Genomic DNA, 11,623 nt, shown 5'->3' on the forward strand with positions numbered 1-11,623 from the left:
AAAGGGTTGTGAACTGATGAAGCTGCATCTCCCTAAGAAGACAGGCAGCCCGTCACAGAACTGTAGTTTGTTGACACATTTATTTTGGGTTCATATGCACGCATGTTGGGCCCAATGCACACAGATTCACAGACTCATGGGAGTTCCCCTAGGTTCTTAGCTGACTGCTTTGCCCTTTGATTCAGAATTGCAATGTTTGACAAGGAATGACCTTTGTGGATAAGCACAATGTCCCAGATCATGAGCCACTGCTTCCACCCCATCCCCCAGCCTCTGATAGTACTGCCAGATTACAGAGACTACAGGCAGAGATGCCCTTTCTGAAGGACCAGCCAAGGCCTTTGGATTCAGTGCCATATTTTATGATCCCCTACGTGCAGGATAGAGTAGAGTGGTCCCCGAGTGTGTGGAAGGCCTACATCTCGCAGGACTTGCTGTATCCTAGAGACTGCATCTGCTTCGAACTGAAGGCTGAAGGAGCAGTACCACATCAATGACTCCACTAGCAAGCAGATAAGGCAAGAAGTATTCCTCTGAGTGAGGTGCCTGGTGGATGAGAACGCCTTAGCTCAGGGAGTTGAGAATCCCCAGGCCAGCTCTTAGTGTTCATGAATCTGAGCCCTTTAGTGCATTCAGGGTCAACTGAAGGATGCACTAAATAATCTCATCTGCATGCTGCACATGGCCTGGTACGGTGAGCAAGCAGCTGTCACTGAGATCCATGGAGCAATAACAGGTCGCATCCCAGAAAGCTTACCAAACTGTGTTAACAAAGAACTCTTGGTTACCTCAGCTCCTTGGCCTGTCATAGAGCAGCAAGCAGTTCACCCCAAGCTCAAGCTATTGTTATTAAGCCAGCATCACCCTGATACCCAAACCAGACAAGGATATGCATGATCAAAAACACAGATCAAAAACATTACTTGTGAGTTGAATTTAAGAAAACATGTAAAGATCATAACCATGTTCAAGGTGACTTAATTCCAGTGATGCAAGGTTAATCCTTGGCCCAGGGAGTGGCACTATTAGGAGGTGTGGCCTTGTTGGAGTAGGTGTGGCCTTGTTGGAGTAGGTGTATCATTGTGGATATGGGCTTTAAGACCCTCATCCTAGCTCCCTGGAAGCGAGTCTTCTCCTAGAAGCTTTCAGATGAAGTTGTAGACCTCTCAGCTCCTCCTGTACCATGCCTGCCTGGCTGCTGCCATGCTCCCACCTTGATGATAATGGACTGAATCTCTGAACCTGTAAGCCAGACCCAATTAAACGCTGTCCTCATAAGGATTGCTTTGATCATTGTATCTATTAACAGCAATGAAACCCTAACCAAAACATACATCAACAAATGTAATCTATTATTACATTGTGTGGTGTAACATAAATAGATTCAAGAACAAAAGCACATGAACATTTCAATAACAGAGGAAGGCTCTTGACAAAACCCCTTCATCATGAAAGCCCTGAACAGACTTGGAATAGGAGAAACTTATCTCAACAAAGACTGTGACAAAGTTACCACCAGTATTATGCTGAATAGAGAAAAACTCAAAGCATCTCCACAAATGACAGAAGTGTCTACTTTCTGTACTCTTTTCCAATATACTCAGTACTATGCTTGAATGTTTAGCCAGAGCAAGAAAACAAGAGAAGAAAATGAAAGGAATACATGATTCCATGCATAAGAAACCCTAGGCAAACAGTGCACCACCCTGCATGGCTGGGTTGCTGGGCCCAGGAGGCTTGCTATTCTGAGATGGTCGGGCGGGCAGACAGAATATGAAGTGCTACACCCTGGAAGAGATTCACCACAGAGTGTATGATATGACCAAGCTTCTGGAAAAGCATCCTAGTAGGCAAGAAGTCCTAGGAGAACAAATTGGGAGAGATGTGACTGAAAACTTTGAGGATGTTGGCCAATCTACTGATGTATGAGAACTGTCGAAAATATACACCATCGGAGAGCTCCATCCAGACAACAGACCAAAGTTAACAAAACCTTTGGAAACTCTGATAACTACTATCAAGTTTAATTCCAATTGGTGGACAAACTGAGTGATCCCAGCCTTCTCAGCAGTAACAAGAATCAGGAATGTAGGAATGTAGACCAATGGAATAGAACAGAAGACCTATACACAAGGGGTTTGGGGCTTTTTTTTTTTTTTGGACAAATACAGCAAATGTATAATTGGAAAAATAGCTTCACCAACAATGGATGCTGGGGAAACTGAATATTCACATGTAGAAGAATAAAACAAGATCCCTGTATTAGTTACTTTCTGTTACTGTCATGAATATCACAAACAAAAGTCACTAATGCAGGGAAGAGTTCACCTGGGCTTGCAGTTATGGAGAGACAGTCGGTAAGAGCGGGGAAGCACAGAACAAGTATCCAGAGCAGGAACTGAGAGGATACACTTCCACTCACAGGTAAGAAGCAGGAGCATAGATTGGACAAAGTTAGCCAGGTAGTGGTATACACCTTTAACTCCAGCACCAGGGAGGCAGAGACAGGCAGATCTCCATAAGTTAGAGGCCAGCCTGGTCAAAGAGTTTGTTCTAGAACAGCCATGGTTACACAGAGTAAAAAAGCAAAGCAAAGCAAAACAACAAAAATACCCCCCAAAAATAAACAAAACAAAACAATAAAACAAAGCAAACCCTCCAAGTCTGCCCATAGTGATTTACTTTCTCCAAGATTATGCTTCCTAAAGATTCCATAACCTCCTGAAAAAGGGCACAGAACTGTGGACCATGGATTTCAATATGTGAGCCTCTAGGGAACATTTTCCACAAGTCATCATATTCCACTTCCTGGTCCCCATAGACTGGTGACCATTTCATAATTCAAAATCTATTTAGTCCCCATACTCTTTCAAAGTTTCAACACTGTTTTTAAGTTCAAAGTTTCTTTTGAAACTCAAAGCATGCTCTTAACTGTGACCTTCTGTAAAACCAAAAAGCAAATCAAGTTTTAGGAAGCAGTCAAGGGCAATGGAAACAGTCTTTATTATTAACCTTTATTATTTTGGGAGTCCCTTGGACCTTAGTAAACTTGAATGTTATCCCCTATTCCTGAAGACAGCACAGATTTCAGACACAGGAATTGGAGGAATTAAGTTGGAATTGACCTGCAAGCCTTCTCCCTGAAGGACAGCTCTGTATCACTGGAAGGTATGCATAAGCTGCCTAGAGGGGAGAAGCAAGCAGCAGTTCTAACCAGCTGTAAAACCCACGGGCCACACAATGATCAGCCTGGCAAGGTATCTACAGTGATGCCATACGGGTACTTGGATAACTAACAGATCTCTGTTTGGGCTGAAGGCCTGTTCAGTCCAAGGGAATTCATGCCTGATCTGCAAACCTGTAGCTGAAGAGGTCATAGATGTCAGGGGAAACTTACCATTGCCATCTTCCTAAACCAATTAACTGCTAACTGTATCCTAAATACTGTATCCTTATACCCACAAATAAGTATAGCTCCCACCCCTCACCAAAGAAGCTTCTTTTTACAGAAGATGGTGAATGTTGCAGAAATCAACAACTGGTAAAACTGCAAACTACATGAACAGGGGTACCCAGGCCCAACTGATAAATCTACAATGCAACTCTTCCATTTAAGGCTCAGGGAACATTGAGGAAGAGGGGGTGTGGGCCACTGCACTGGGCACTCATCATCTTTCAGACATACCCTGCCTGAGAGCACCCTGGCTCTCCTCCTTTTCACTAGTCTACTCAGCTCCTGCTACTCAGCGGCTCCCTTCAGATACTCTTGGAATACCCACCACAGAGAGCATTCCTGAACATACGAGATAGTTTCAGTTGTCTAGGAAATGCTCCAAACATAGAGAAGTAACGTTCTATATTCTTAGCTTGACACTTTACAGAACATACCATTCCTTCCTTTACTCACAAGAGAACTGACAGAGGAAACAAACATTCCAGGAAAAACTTGCACCCTCAGCTGAACCTTCTACCAGGCAATTAAACAGTTAGAACTTCAATTACTGTGGAGACATTAAAAAGTTACAGGTCCAGGGCCTAATTACAACTTAGCTTTGGCTATCTTTAGCTCCCTAAATAGCCAGTTTTTGCCTACTTCTATGTGGACCTAACATCCGTTGACTAACAATTTTAAAAAAAAATCTTTTTTTGAAATTATTAACTTAATAAACCTAGTTTTTTGGCAATCAAAAGGCCAGGAATACCATCAGGTATTTGTAATCTGTAATAGAGGTTTCTCCATTTTGCTATAACCCACCTACTTCATGTTTCCATCAATGTATTTTTTAGAGCCTTGAGTTATAATTTTCTTTGTTCTGTTATTATAAAAAATTTTCAAGCCGTCGCCATATTGAAGCATGGAATTTTGGGGAGTCTAAATCTGTGTACTGTTGATGCTAAAGTCCCAGCTCTTTCCTTAAACAGAATACGAGGTAGCTTATTCCCGAGTCATTTTGAGTAACTAAGGCCTGGGAACACAGCTTTGGGTTAACACAATTCCATGTTCCAACATGGAGGTGGTTTTATGAAGTTTTATTGCTTGAAGAACAAAGAAAGTCCTAAAAGCAAGTTTAAAATTCATTGGCGGCTAGATCAGAAAGAGGGTTAGGGCAAATGAGGGGTTGCTTTTTGATACTCCTCGGATGTTCTCTGAAGACGTTCTTAGCCTTTGGATTGGTGGTCTGCTAAGTTAATAGACTTCAAAGATTTTTATCTATTAGTCATGGGATGTTGGGGTGGGGGAGATGAGAGCTAGAAATGATTCTGCGTGAAGCTAACAGATATGCTGTCCTCAGGCTCCAACAGTTTCTTCCAGAGCTATACTGGGTATTTTGCAATAGAGGAAGTGCGTAATTCTGTCATTCACTACATGGAAAAGATCACCACAGATGTACCAACCTGGCACATAAATATGGTTCCCTTCTCCCTCCCGGAAGTCCTTTGGCCTTTGGTGGAGAACACACTTGTGGCAAATAAGACAGCAGAGGGCAAACACCCACTAGAGAAGATTGCTTATGCTTTGGATCTGTCTAAGAAAATGTCTTATTGCCTAGAAAGTATGGAATGAGTGCTAGAGGCATTCTCCTGTAAGCATGAGGACAACAGTCAGGGTCAGTTAGGGAACAATGAGGAGATAGGGGGAAATGACAGAGATGATCCATTCTGGGCAGGAGTCAGACAAGTTTCTTGGTATTCTGCTTCATTTTTAGTTGTCCTGTGTATCTCCTGACTCCTCCCTGAACTCCAGCTGCTAAGTAAAAAGGATAGTGATAGGAAGAAAAGATGTATGAATAAGTGAGAAGAAAAGACAAAGACTCAACAGCTCAGAAACAGAAAGATGAGGGCAATGAAAAAATTAAATTACTTAAGTAAAGCATGGTGGGGGGAGGGAGGATCAGCACTTATGGGAGAGGACAGAGCTATGGAGATAGCAAAGAGACAGGGGCAAGGCTAGGACAATAAGACACAGAGGACAAGAGGGCTCAAGCATAGGAATGAGGCCAAGCAAGAAGCAAGCAGCACTCACCCAGGCCTGATGCTAGCTGGGTCCAGTCTACCATGCTGCACCTCAGCAGAAGTCATTACAGGAGATAAACTACCTGACTGTCTCCAAGATGGGTTCTCCAGACAGAAGGCAAATTCCCTGCCTCTTGCATAATATCCCAGGCATGCAAGGATATGCTCCTCTACTCAACCCCTGCAGAGCATTGCATTATGCCCAGATGACCGAAGTAGCACTTTAAATTTAATTTCTAGTATCCCTCAGCATCCCTATCTCTTCATCCAGTCCATACCAAACATATGAGACAGTTCTTTCCATGAACCACACAGTGTACATGTTCTATTGACTACCTCTACATAGTCTCTTTGCCCCTGCTTCACCATCCACCCCCCACCCCCACCCCCTCACCTAACTCTCATCCCCTGTGAAAAGGCTACTGTTCCTTTCATTTTCCAGGTCCCAGTTCAGAAGGAGACAATCTCCTCCCTTTTAATCTCCTATCCCAAATCTTTTGTTTTCTTTTGTTTTGTTTGTGACAGGGTGTCTCTGTATAGCCATGGGTGTCCTGTAACTCGATCTGTAGACTAGGCTAGACTTGAACTCAGAGATCTGCCTGCCTCTGCCTCCTCAGTGCTGGGGTTAAAGGACTCCACCACCATACCCAAATCTTACTAGAAGTAATGGCTCTTGTTTCCAGCTAAGCCAAAGCCCCATTTTGATGCCTGGTTCTCAGTGCTTACATCTTATATGAGATTACATTCAGGAACATTTCTCTAGTTTTTGAGCCACACATTCCTAAAAGAGAGAAACCATGAATTTCTGCTATCCATACCCCCAAACCTAGCATGGCATCTAACAACATTCCCTCATTATAGTTACTGTTCTTTCCTAAGATATTTTATAGGGGTGAGAAAGGGAAATTAAGCACCTGTGCTAAAAGAGGACACAGAAGAGGGCAACAGGGATGTGTGTGTATCCACAGCCTTTGCCTGTAGAGAACCCCAGCCTGAGAGGGAAATCCATGCAAGTAAGCTGTGATCTCCAGTATGCTAGATGAACTGACAATTTAGGGTGAGGGAGGCATCTCCAGAGCTAGGGAGATGGCTCAACAGTTAAAAATACTAGTTTCTATGGAAGAGGCCCTGGATTCGATTCCCAGCATCTGTGTAGTGGTCCACAACCATTCCTAACTCCAGCTCCAGGGGGGGATCTGGTACCCTCTTCTAACCTCCATGCATGTGGTGCTCAGACACGTGTGCAGACAACAAGCTCACACATAAAATAAACTGATAAATCTAATTTAAAAAAAACTTTTTAAAAGATTCCCTAAGGATGACTGACTGATTAAAATGTCTGCGGTTGTGGGGAAGCTGGAATGTTATAGGTCAAGAGCCAAATTATTTTGGGCTAATTTTAGCCCTCTTAATAGTTCCTATCTGATGATTCTTAGGTAAACCCTTTCTGAACTTAACAGACCACTGGCTTTCACCAATTCAAAGGCTAAGGATGTCATCAGGCTCTGAGATCTATAGCAGAGATGTCCCTGTTTTGCTGCAACTTTGCTGTAACTGCTTTGCTTGCCTGGTATTTTTATCTATCTGTTTGTTTGTTTTTGTTGTTGTTGTTGTTTTTGACACAGAGTCTCAAGAAGCTCAGGCTGGCCTCAGATTTGCTATGTAGCCAGGGATGACCTTTAACTTTGATCCTCCTGTTTTATCTCTACAAAAGTATGACACCATGTCCAGGGAAACATTTGGGTGATATGACCACACTGGAAATGTAAAAGGCCTGACAGAAATGAAGACATTTTAAAGAAGCACCGTGTCTCTGGATCTTACTATTAGACTGTTGGAATAATGACAAAAAATTCTCAAAGAAACAGAATTTTTCCGGGAATCTCACTCATGATGGAAGAAGAAAAAAATAAAATAAAATAAAAAAGAAGCATCAAGAGGAAGAACTTGGCCAAGATTTCACATAGTTCTAACTACATAGTTCTTAGAGGATGAGACAGAAGCCCAGACAATGTTGGGTTGAGGGCAGGTGGGACTCTTTAGATGTACGCATCCCTGACTCTCTATTTAAGCTTCAATCTCATGTCAGGACTCTGGAAATGGATTCCCTGGATCTCTTCATCCCCCATCCCCTGCGAGGCCACACTGAATATGTATGTCTTCTGCTTTCACTTCTAACTTGGCTTCTTGAAGATGGGTGATGATCTGATTTAAGCACAGGTTGTACCCTAACCCTCAAGTTTAATAACAGAAAGAAGAACACAGGATCCAGTGACAGTTCCCCTCAAGTTCATCAAGGTGACTGACGTGACATATAGGTTTAAACAGAAAGCAAGAAGAACACATGGCTGAGCCATCCTGGTAAGGTGTAGAGCTGCCCATCATCTCCGTCTTGGCTCCAGCATATCCCGAAAAGTGGTCTCATGAGCTGCCAGGGTTGTGTCAAATCTTTTTCTGACAGACAAACTGTTCTAGTCTTTTCCATCTTCTAGCCTAAGACCCTCATGGGAATTTCAATTTCTTGCTGTCCACTGTTTCATTAGTCTGATAGAGGAATGGAAAGATAAGAGTCTCTTCTTAGACTATCTTTACTCCCGCCAGGACGGTTAAAGAAGAAGCAAAGTCCAGTACAGGTATTATTAAGTGTCTGTGAATTAGTTAAGAAAGACAAAGGTGAACAGTCCAATGTCTTTCAAGGAGACAACACCCATTAATTCCAAATAGCTTAGGAAAGTCAAGGTTAGCATTCGTCATTGTTCTAAAACCTAGGAAGAGGCTCAACCAATGATGAGACTACAGCTAAGGAATTCAGGCCATGGAGAAACTCAATCTAACTACTGTGCTTAATTTTATCTCAACTGAGACAGGGAGCACAGTGAATTCAGGGAAAGTGTCACATGGGATTTGATTTTGGAGGATTCTTCCAGGAGCACTGTCAGGTATGGAGTGGACAGTGTCAAGCTGGATGCAGGAAAAACGCTCAGAGAAGATGATCTGTTGCTAATGTAGAGAAAAAAGAAAAAAGCCTGGGTCAGGCAGGCAGGAGGCAGAGAAAGAGAGAAGCAGACAGGGTGGAATTACAAGGATCCCCGTGGTGCATGCAAGGCAGGGTGGGGGGCGGAATTCTGGCTTCCAATAATGTGCATTAAAGAGCAGAATTAGACAGGTTTTAGGGAATAGCCTGTCATTTCTGAGGTTGTGTACAAAAGGAAGTAAATGAGGATGCCTGGCCCATAAAGAAGCCGCAATAGAGATAGAGGTTTTGGAATCATCCTTGCAAGCTTGGTGGTATGACAATAAAAGACAAAATGAGATAACCCTCAAATGAGTGGGGACAGGGAAAGAGAGCCTAGCACCAAACCTGCAGAACGTCTACATTGAAGGAGAGATAAGGGCAGAAGAGTCCATCCTGGATGCTCCTGCCCCAGAGACATTGCAAGTGTGGCTGCTGTACCACTTGTTGTCGCTAGGTGGCAGAGAGGAGAGGGGATATGAATACGCTTAGTGTTCACTAAGAACATCTGAATGATTAGTAGCCTAACATTCCCTGATAAGAATGAGCCGGAGATGACCACCAGTCTGACACCAGTCTGGCACCAGGCAGGCCAGGCCAGGCTCCCAGGACAGGAGCAAGCCAGAGGTTAGAAGAACCCCACCCGGGACTGTGGGGCCCCAGGAAAGAGCAAGCCAGAGACAGATGACTCTTTCAAGGGGCCACTAAGCAGGCCACTAAGCCAGAGGTTAGAAGAACCCCACCCGGGACTGTGGGGCCCCAGGAAAGAGCAAGCCAGAGACAGATGACTCTTTCAAGGGGCCACTAAGCAGGCTGGTTGAGGAACGAGCCAGAGATAACCACCAAACTGGTGCCATGGAGCACATACAAGGGGCTAGACTAAAATGACCACCAGTCCGGGGCTCCAGAGGCTTGTGGAGGCAGACCATGCCCTAGATGAACCCTGCCCAGTGCAGTAATGCACAGGTGAGGCTTAGCACTCCTGAGATCCCTCCTGAGACTTCAAACACTCAAGAGACTCCAGGTACCACTAAGAAGAGCAAGTAAGTTGTAAAGAAATGGAAGAGAAGCAGAAGGATGTGGGCACAATGAAGAGAGGCAGGACTGGAGACTCGAGGGTAGTGAGGAACAGCCTGACGTGAGGATCTGGTGATGTCACCTGGGACCACGGTGGGGTCCTGATCTGTGCTGCCCCTGGGGCCCCTTTCCTGCGGCAGCAATTGGGAGAGCAAGCCCGGCACCTCACCTGGGCAGTATAGTAGAGGCGATCCTGGAAATGGAGGTTGCAGGTAAGCTGGCCCTATGTGCATGAGTGTGGGAGAGCTGGCCCTGCCTCTTGTCTGCTGTGTGGTGGTGTAGGCAAGGGAGTGAGCCCCTCAACTCCCTGTGCCCTTGCCAACCAGTGGCGAGCAGGGGAGCTGGTCACGAGAGTGGGAGAACTGATCATGTCCCTGATTGACTGTAACCCTCAGGAGAGGAAGATGAGTGGGATTGGGGTACACAATGTGAAAGTCACAATGAGCCAATAAAAAGGTTCGTTTAAAAGTCCTTTCCTGCGGAGAAGAACTGGCCAGAGGTGGAGGTCTCTCTCAGGGGTCAACAGAGCAAAAGAGGAGTGGTCTGAAGTACCGGAAGCTGCACGCAAGGCAGGGAAAATGGTCCGAGAAGATTCTTTGAAAGAACAAGAAATTATTGAGCGTCCTCTTACCTTCTGAGTTGTATGACGCTGGCATAGAACTCTGTAAACCAAACCAAAGCAACAAATTTGATGGTTCTTGCTCACTGGAATGTGAATTAATAGGAGAAAGCAATGGGTTAACTCTCTTGTGGATAAACTCGGTTTTGTACTTGTAAATTTATTCACTTTGGAATTCCTACATAAATGTGATAAGTCTGACTTTTCCTTTGAATCAGTTGAGATGTCTTACTGTAAATAGTCCTCAGTTGTTGGTGATTAATTATAATTTGACATGAATTCATTTTATGTTTATATAAAAGTTGTTAAGTTTTTAAATAATGATACTACAGCAGAAGAACTAATTGAAAAGTCACTATTAAGACTTCTAACTGCCGCACAGTCTGTTTGGTAGGCTCACAGGAACGGAAGGCGGAGCACAATGTCAGGTGAATGGTAAATAAAGACAATGCCTTCTAAGAAACTTGGCTCTGAAGGGCAGAGAGGATGTATTTTTTAGATGGCATCAACTTGTGGGAAGAAGGAAGAACTTTGTGTTTTCTTTTAAGGGCATGGTTTTATTTTGCATATTACAGTTCCTCCCTCAAGCTGTCGGTCCTTCAGGAAACCACACAGGTTATAATAATCACTGTGAACAAGAATTCCTAGAAGAGATCTGTGTCTGGAAAGACTGACTGATAGAACTTGAGTGGAAAGGTTGGAATGGTGCAGATCCAAAGCCTAATTATCTTGCCTTGGACTAGTTTCAGTCCTCTGTACATCACCTCTGTGTAGGATCTAGCACCCTATAACTGATGGATCAAACCCCTTTAGAGGTCTATTGACTTAGTTGACCGTTAGTTCCCACTGACCCCAAAGCTAAGATGGTCATCAGATGGCATCTGAAGCCATAGGAGAGATCTCTCCTTTTTGTGGTAAGTGCATCTGCTCCTTGGTTTATGGTTTCTTTGTTCTCTTACATACAACTCCATGGATTGCTTTCACATGGCAACACAGAACCTGGTGTTTCTCAGAATGTGATCACTCAAATTTGGCTCCAGAATTAATTACTTTTTACTCTCTTTAAGATGATAGTTGGGTTTTTGCACAGAGAGCGTGATAGTGGCAATCATGGAGGTAGGACACTCATGAAGGTAGCTCGGGAGTGGCTACTGAGGTGGTGAAGGAGGAGCACTTAGTGTGGCATGTGGCCTTCTGTGAACAAATAAGTCCCTTTTTGTTTTGTTTTGTTTTTTTTGGTTTTTTTTTGAGACAGGATCTCACTATGTAGCCCAGGCTGGCCTCGAACTCACAGAGTTTCGTCTTCCCTTCCAGTACCTGCCCCTGCCTCCTAAGTGTTGTTACTAGTCTTTAAATAAGAATGACTTGCATGTGTCTTCCTTTTCTACAATGATCTTGAA

General features: G+C 43.9%; 1 non-coding gene across 1 annotated transcript; it reads left to right on the forward strand.

Moving 5' to 3' along the window:
- Positions 1 to 8,932: 8,932 nt before the first annotated feature.
- Positions 8,933 to 9,059, forward strand: LOC114609125. The gene has a single exon (XR_003709467.1). It is a non-coding gene; the product is annotated as a small nucleolar RNA SNORA17 (small nucleolar RNA).
- The last annotated feature ends 2,564 nt before the right edge of the window (positions 9,060 to 11,623 follow it).

The sequence above is a fragment of the Grammomys surdaster genome, unplaced genomic scaffold (genome assembly GCF_004785775.1).
Source record: "Grammomys surdaster isolate TR1022 unplaced genomic scaffold, NIH_TR_1.0 125946, whole genome shotgun sequence".
Taxonomy (NCBI): Eukaryota; Metazoa; Chordata; class Mammalia; order Rodentia; family Muridae; genus Grammomys; species Grammomys surdaster.